This window comes from Apium graveolens, chromosome 1 (genome assembly GCF_009905375.1).
Source record: "Apium graveolens cultivar Ventura chromosome 1, ASM990537v1, whole genome shotgun sequence".
Classification (NCBI taxonomy): Eukaryota; Viridiplantae; Streptophyta; class Magnoliopsida; order Apiales; family Apiaceae; genus Apium; species Apium graveolens.
In genome coordinates, this window is record NC_133647.1 from 37,616,318 (window position 1) to 37,625,326 (window position 9,009).

At 39.9% G+C, this 9,009-nt stretch overlaps 1 non-coding gene across 1 annotated transcript; it reads right to left on the reverse strand.

Moving 5' to 3' along the window:
- Positions 1–1,178: 1,178 nt before the first annotated feature.
- LOC141682922 (small nucleolar RNA R71) lies at positions 1,179–1,285 on the reverse strand. Its single transcript, XR_012560007.1, has one exon. It is a non-coding gene; the product is annotated as a small nucleolar RNA R71 (small nucleolar RNA).
- Positions 1,286–9,009: the final 7,724 nt, after the last annotated feature.

The window sequence follows — 9,009 nt, forward strand, 5'->3', positions numbered from 1 at the left end:
GCGAAATTGGATATAGGGGTTTAGAACTTGCCATGCTAGCATAGGTTTATGGATGTTATAACATGCATGATTCGTAATGTAATTTTAACCATCTTACGATGCCCTATGTAATTTCAATGGATAACTTGCTCTTAAATCGTTATGTTTTCAAATCTTATAAACATATAGGGTCTAAACATAATTGGTGTCTTCCCAGCTTCTATCTAATTTGTAGATGCTGGGTAGTAAGGTACACGTATATTGAAAGGTAGTGTGTACTAATTTCGTGTTGTCTGATTAGTTATCGTAACCATCGCATACTATGATTAAAGGCATAAACTCTGAACGAAGTATTTAATGAAGTAAGAATCCCATGTTTTATTTCATATAAGTAAATTGATTATCATCTCTTAGTTAATTCATTCTAGCATAATTACTTTTAGATAATCAAACTCAATTTGATACTTGTCTTAGCAGTGAATAATAATCATACATTATTGCATAAGTGCACATTCTGAATTAAACCAATCTCTGTGGGAATGAACTAAACTTAATCTTATACTAATTGTGACCGCGTACACTTGCCTTTTTTTGTGCAAACAAGTTTTTGCACCATAGTCGGGGATCGGTATTAAATTTAGTTTATGTGCTTGTCATCAATGGTCGTTAAAGTTCATTTACTCGGATTATTTCTCTTGCCAATTTTACTTTTCTTGTGTGTTTCAGATAGTCGAGAGAGCGTGTATGAAAACATGTTCTCAATCTCGTAAGGACACACCAAAAGAAGTAAAAACAGAAGTGATCATTGAAATGGAAGAACCAGCTGCAGAAACGAAAGCATTGAAGGATTATTCTCAACCGAAAATCAATGACATTCAGTCTAGCATTGTCAAACCATCCATTGCAGCTAATACCTTTGAAATCAAGCCTGGAACGATTCAAATGGTATAAAATTCAGTCCAGTTTGGGGGAGCTCCAACGAAAGATCCCAATATGCACATTAGGGATTTCATCGATATTTGTGACACCTTCAAGTTCAACGGTGTTTCGAAAGATGCTGTGAAACTGAGACTTTCCCATTTTCTCTGAGGGATAAAGCTAAGAGCTGGTTGCACTCTCTACCAGCAGGTTCTATTGCGACATGGGAGGTTCTTGCTCAGAAATTTCTAACTAAATTCTTCCCTATGGCAAACACAGCTGCAATCAGTAATGCTCTTACTCAATTTGCACATCAGTCAGGAGAATCTTTATGTGAAGCTTGGGAGTGCTACAAGGAGATGCTTAGGAAGTCTCTTCATCATGGAATGCCGGATTGGATGGTAATCAATTGCTTATATAATGGTTTGGAAGCACAGTCACGACCCATGCTCAATGCAGCATCAGGTGGAGCCTTATGGGATAAGAGCTATGAGGAAGCTTATGAGATTATTGAAATGATGGCTGGTAATGAATATCAATACCAAACTCAGAGACTACCATAAGGTAAGGTAGTTGGAATTCTGGAGGTGGATACAACTATGACTATAGAGGCTCAGCTAAAGGCGTTGACTATGATAGTGGATTCTCTGGCTAATTATGGAGTTCATCAGATAGCAAGTGTTTGTGAGCTTTGTGCAGGTGCACATGCGACGGATCAATGTGCTATATCTAGTGAGTCCGTACAGTTTTCTAAGCAATTTTCATAGACCACAGCAACCAGTTCCTGCCACTTATCATCCTAACAATAGAAACCATCCTAATTTCAGCCGGAGCAATAATCAGAGTGGTATGCAACATCCACAACAGCCTTATCAGTAGTTTGGAGCTAGGCCATTCAACCCTCCTGGTTTTCAACAATAGTATGCACCATGGCAACAATTTCAGCCACCGGTAATGCAACAACGATCTCATGGAAGTGTCGGTCACTCTTCTTGTGAAAAATCTGAATTGGAGGAATTGAGGCTAATGTGTAAAAGCCAAGCGGTTCTGATTAAAACTTTAGAGAGTCAAATAGGACAAATTGCTAATGCGCTGCTGAATCGACCACAAGGAACTCTTCCTAGTGATGCGGAAGCTAACCCAGGCATGAGGGAAGTTAAAGAACAGTTAAAAGCAATTAATTTGAGGTCTGGAAAGGTCGCTAACCATAAAAAATCAGAATCTGAAAATTTTCAGAAGAAGCCAAGTGCGCCCGCACCTGACCCTGTACCAGAAATTATAGATGTTGATGATACAGCTGATCAGAAGGAAGGAGAAGCAGAAACAAAGAAAAATTCTGCTGAGCACACTATTCTTGAGCAGAATACAGGAGACAAACATGTCTATCCACCTCCTACAAATCCTAAAAGACTTCAGAAGTAGAAGTTCGACAAGCAATTTGCCAAGTTTTTGGAGGTTTTCAAGAAATTGCATATTAACATACCTTTTGCGGAAGCTCTAGAGCAGATGCCGAGCTATGCTAAGTCATGAAGGGTATTCTATCTCGGAAGTTGAAGCTTAAGGAGTTGGAAACCGTTGCTCTAGTGAAAGAGTGCAGTGCGGTGTTACAATAGAAACTACCTCCTAAACTTAAAGATCCAGGAAGCTTCATGATACCATGCACCATTGGCAAGTTATCTTTCGACAAGTGTTTGTGTGACAGGGGATCTAGCATCAATTTGATGCCATTGTCTATCTTCAAGAAACTTGGTCTGCCTGATCCAAAACCAACAAATATGTCCTTAGAACTGGCTGATCGGTCCATCACTTATCCGCGAGGTATAGTGGAGGATTTCTAGGTTAAGGTGGATAAACTCATCTTCCCTGCTGATTTTATCATCCTAGACTTTGAGGAGGATAAGAAGATTCCTATTATCTTGGAAAGACCATTCTTAGCTATAAGCCGAACTTTGATCGATGTGAAAAAGGGAGAACTTACAATGAGGGTTTAGGATCAGGATGTCACTTTCAATGTCTTCACCACAATAAAATGCCCCACTGATGAAAATGAGTGCTATAAAGTAGAGATGGTCGACTCTGTAGTGAATTCAGAGCTTGATCAATTGCTAAAGTCAGATACCTTAGAGAGAGCCTTAACAGGGGAATTCGATAGTGAAGACGAAGAAGGGGCATAAAAACTTGAGTTTTTGAATGCATCTCCGTGGAAGAGGAAGTTGGATTTTCCATTTGAGTCTCTTGAATTAGAAGAGCTGAAAAATTCTCAGGAGCGTCTTAAACCATCTGTTGAAGAAGCTCCCACACCTATGCTCAAACCACTACCTAATCACTTGAGGTATGCTTTTTTAAGTGATGCATCTACTTTACCTGTTATTATTACATCTGACCTTTCAGGTAGTGATGAAGAAAAGCTCTTGCGAATTATGAGAGGGTTTAAATTAGCAATCGGGTGGACTATAGCAGATATCAAGGGAATCAACCATTCCTATTGTATGCATAAAATTCTACTTGAGGAAGGAAGTAAACCTATCATTGAACATCAGAGAAGAGTCAATCCTATCATGAAAGAGGTGGTGAAGAAGGAAATTCTTAAATGGCTGGATGCAAGGATCATCTATCCTATTTCAGACAGTTCGTGGGTGAGCCAAGTGCAGTGTGTGCCCAAGAAAGGAGGCATTACAGTTGTGGCTAATGAGAAGAATGAGTTCATCCCTACTCGGAAAGTCACATGGTGGAGAGTATTCATGGATTATCAGAAGCTGAATAAATCTACCAGAAAGGATCATTTTCCGCTTCCATTAATCGATCAAATGCTTGACAGGTTGGCTGGTCATGAGTATTATTTCCTTCTGGATGGGTACTCAGGCTATAATCAGATTTGTATTGCCCTAGATCAGGAGAAGACCACTTTTACTTTTCCTTTTGGCACTTTTGCTTTCCGTCGAATTTTTTTCGGGCTCTGTGGAGCACCTGCTACTTTTCAAAGGTGCATGATGGCCATATTATCTGACATGTTTGGTATTAATGTGGAGGTGTTCATGGATGACTTTTCTATTTTTGGCTCTTCTTATGATGAATGTTTTGCATAATCTGGGTTGGTGCTGAAAAGGTGTGTTGAGACCAATCTGGTGCTTAATTGGGAAAAATGTCACTTTATGGTGCAACAGGGTATCATTCTTGAGCATAAGATATCTAACAAGAGGTTGGAAGTGGATAAGGAGAAAGTGGGGGTCACTGAAAATCATCCTCCACCAATCTTAGTTAAAGGAATCCGCAGTTTTCTTGGTCATGCGGGTTTTTATCGGCGATTCATTAAAGACTTCTCCAAAATCTCTAAACCCTTGTGCAATTTGTTGGAGAAGGATGTTCCCTTCAAATTTGATGAAGAATGTGTAGCTGCTTTCAAGAGTTTGAAAAAGAGTTTGACTACAACACCTGTTATTATTGCACCTGATTGGGATGAGCCCTTCAATATGCTGTGTGATGCTAGCGACTTTGCAGTTGGAGCTGTTCTTGGTCAGAGAAAGAAGAACATTTTCCATGTGGTTTACTATACTAGTAAAACCCTTAATGGTGCTCAGATGAATTACACTACTACGGAGAAGGAGCTTTTTGTAATCGTCCACGGGTTCGAGAAAGTCAGACAAAAGTGACGGTTTACACTGATCATGCTGCTATTAGATATCTGGCCTTGAAGAAAGATTCAAAACCTCGATTGATTTGATGGATTCTCTTGCTTCAGGAATTCGAGTTGGAAATCAAAGACAGGAAATGTACAGAAAATCAGGTAGCGGAACATCTATCACATTTGGACGATCAAGGTAAAGCTTCACAAGATAACACGTTAATCAATGAAACTTTTCCTGATGAGGATCTTTTTGGGGTGCAAGAAGAAGAACCATGGTTTGTAGATATTGTGAACTATCTTGTGAGTAATATTATTCCCTCAGAATTTTCTTATGCTCAAAAGAAGAAGTTCTTACATGAAGTGAAGTGGTATCGATGCGATGAGCCATTCTTGTTCAGACAGGGGGCAGATCAGATAATCAAAAGGTGCATTCCGTATAGTGAAACAGAGGGTATTTTGTGAGATTGTCACACCACTGCATATGGCGGCCATTTTGGTGGAGAGAAGACAGTTGCCCGTATTCTTCAGGCGGGATTTTTCTGGCCAACTTTGTTTAAAGATGCTCATCAGTTCGTGTTGAGATGTGATCGCTGTCAACAGGTTAGAAATATGTCCAAGAGAGAAGAGATGCCTCTTAATGTGCTTCTGGAAGTTGAGATTTTTGATGTGTAGGGAATAGACTTCATGGGACCATTTATCCCGTCGTGCAACAATTAATATATTCTTTTAGCAGTGGATTGTGTATCTAAATGGGTTGATGTTAAAGATTTGCCAATCTATGATGCTAAGGTGGTGATAAATTTTCTTCATAAGCACATATTCACACGTTTCGGTACTCCAAGGGTAATAATCAGTGACGAGGGATCGTATTTCTGCAATCACAAATTTACTGCATTAATGGAAAGATATCGTGTGAATCATCATGTTGCCACAACTTATCATCCTCAAACTAATGGACAGGGTGAAGAATCGAGAGATCAAGCGAATCTTGGACAAGGTTGTGAATCCGTCAAGGAAGGATTGGTCATTGAATCTAGATGAAGCTATGTGGGCTTATAGAATAGCATTTAAGACTCCTATAAGAATGTCGCCTTTCTAGTTGGTGCATTGTAAGGCGTGTTATCATCCTGCTAAATTACAACATAGAGTGTACTGGGCTTTGAAGAAGCTAAATCTTCACATGTCGGCTGCTGGAGAAAAGAGAATGCTTCAAATTAATGAACTCGATGAGATTCATCTACATGCTTATGAGAACAACAAGCTATACAAGGAGAAGGTCAAGCGATGGTATGATAGGAGGTTAGTGCACAAGTCATTTGTGTTTGGTCATCAAGTCCTACTTTTCAAATCTCGTCTCAGACTTTTCTAGGAAAGCTTAAGTCAAGGTGGTCAGGTCCGTTCATAGTCAAGACCAAGTTTCCACATGGTGCACTAGAGATTTTTGATAAGCATACCAAGCATTCAAGGTTAATGTCAGAGGTTGAAACATTACTATGGTGATATGGGGAACCACGAGGCGGTGACCACTAGTCTTGCTATGACTTGAATTCAAAGTTTCACGTCAAGCTAAAGACGTAAAACAAGCGCTTCGTGGGAGGCAACCCATGCATTCTGAAGTATCTTGCTTTTATAAAAAAACAGAAAAATTCAAAAACAAAACCCCAATCCTACCTGAATTTTACCCTAACCCTATCCATTATTCTATATCCTTTATAACTCAGCCCCTTTATATATCCCTGCTACATATTCACATCTCTATATACACATCCATCTTATATACATACAAACCATCTATATACACTACTTACACCCAATTCACACTCACTTGTTTGATTATGGCACCTAAGAGAGCAAGATATACGGGTAGTAGTAGCACTTATCCCTTTTCTGAAAAGGACTCTAGTATGGGTGGTGGTGATAACAAATTTACTTTATCGGAGGCACAAGCGGAATTTGCTCGATTGATGTCTAAACTGGTGGAAAAGGAGATGGGATTTTTGCCTACGGCTCAAGATGTGAAGCTATTGGAGATGATTGTAGAGAAAGGTTGGGAGAGTTTTTGTGAGGTACCATCTGCGGTTCCATTGAGCATTGTGCGGGAGTTTTATACCAATGCTAAGGCAGAGAAGAATGGATTTATGTGGTTCGGGGTTTGACTATGGATTATCGGCCTACTGATATCACCAGGTTCTGCATCAACCTGCAAAGCCTAGGGATGCTGATGATTGGGTATGCAAGACCCAGGCTGATTTGATATGGACTATATCTTGGAGGAGCTATGTGTTCCAGGCACGGAATGGAAATACAAGGTGGGCATAACTGAGCCACTTACCTTCCCCCTGCTTCTTCCATGAACAGGTATGCGAGGGCATGGAATTTGTTTCAGTGTGCTAATATTCTGCTTTCTTCGCATTCGCATGAGGTCATTATGGACCGTGCCATACTCTTGTGGGGGATTCTAAATGAGGATATGTTGATCATGGTTATGTCATTCATCAGAGCATGCTTCGGTTTTTGTGAGGGGGGATGACAGGGGTGATTCCTCATGCCTCTATTGTTACTAAGTTGTGCACGTCTGTAGGTGTTAGATGGTCTGAGCATGAGCAGTTACAGATGCCGAGTGCCCCTATTGATGGTTCTACAATTTCTCGGATGGAGGAATGGGACGACGGTTGGCCCCATGAGAAGGGGTTGGGATATATTATTGATGATTCAGAGGGTGGGCACCCGGATCCTCCCAGGCCTATTAAGGGTTCTTCTTGTGCGCAGTAGGCAGCTGTTAGGTCCTCTCTTGCGTAGCAGATAGTTGATAGGTCTGGTCTTGGCGATGCTCAGTACAGACGGTTGACTCGGCATATGGATGCCATGCATGACATTCACCACCTTTTTGCAGAGGACTTGACACAGGCTCTAGATATTGCTTTTCGAGCCACTGGTGTCGAGGTTGATTGGCCAGTTTTTGGAGCTAGAATAGTGTATCTACCTCCTGATTCTCCACCCGAGAAGGGTAATCCTGCCGACAGCTAGGTATGCTCTTGCTATCTTTATTATTTCCTTCAATGGGGTCATTGAATATTTCAAGTTTGGGGTGGTAATTTAAGGATTAGTAGTAGTTGAGTCGTGTTCATTTAGGAATCATATTGCATGTGTAGTGGTAGTTCATTCATAATTTTGTATAATTGTTCATATAGGCCATAATTGTTTGCATAATTGTTTATGCTTATTAATTGACTTGCATGTAGAGAAGCAGAAGCTATTCACAAGTCTCATCGGGTGCTTTTGGGCTAGATCAGGTCCATACTTGTTTGGTTTTTGAAATTTATCACTTGTTTACATTTAGAATGCTTGTTATTCCCTTGATGATGAAGCAACACTAGAATATAAATTGGGGGAAACCAGGGATTTCATTGCTAGTTATTAATAAAAGTTAGGCGTCAAAAGGCTAGTAGCCACTCATATTTATGAGTAGTCTAGGGTTGGATGAGAAGGAGCGAAACACACTCATTCCAGAAATGAAAAAAGAAAAGAAAAAAGAAATGAGAAAAAAAATAAAAAAAGATAAAAAAAAGAAAGAAAAAAGGTTATGTTAGTATCCGATTATGCAGAATGGACCACGGGTGAGCTCTTTAATACTCGAGCAATTAAGTTCTAGGGGACTTTGTGCCTAGTGACCTAAGGCTTGTTTAGTCTGGGATCTGCTAACCTAATGCTCGCTACAGGGGTATTATTGTATAAGTCTTTCGGGGCCTCATCCATTACACGGTCAAATAAGCATGTGTGCGATGTGTTCAGTGTTATAGCATGAATCCCTGTCTAACTCTAGTGATAATGGACGTGTTTTGGAGTCGTGACGTGTTTAGCGTCCATTCTACTTATAAATTGTGATTGTTTTGGCGAAGAATAAGATATGGTTTTGATCTAGTGTTGGGAGTATTTCTGTAAGCAAAGCACACACTCACGCTTCTGTGCTTGTAAGTTAGTGCATTGGATTTAGTCGAGATCTATTTAGATTTATTGCATTCTTAGATACATGGACTTATTGATTTGGTTATGGTTATTCCGATGGGATCTTTGCATTGTCATGTATTTGCATTCATTCATTTAGTTGCAATTATGCATTAGTAGTAGTAGTTGTCGAGTCTGTTTATGCTTGAGGACAAGCATCGATTTAAGTTTGGGTGTTAATAAGTGGATTTTATATCCATTTAGAATGCTTCATATCGTCTTAAGTTGATGATTTCACCTCAAGTATGTGGTGTTTTTAATGCATTTTATGTTTAGTATGTGCAGGGATTTAGTTGGAGATAGGAATGGACTTCTATATGCTTTTATGTTGATAAGAGATCAGAAATTGAAGTGCGAGCGCTTGCAAGAAGATCAGAACGAGAAACAAGAAATCTGCAGAAATTTTCGAAAAGCCAAGCGCGCCCGCGCTTGACATAGGCGCGCCCGCACCCATGTTTTATTTCATATAAGTAACTTGATTA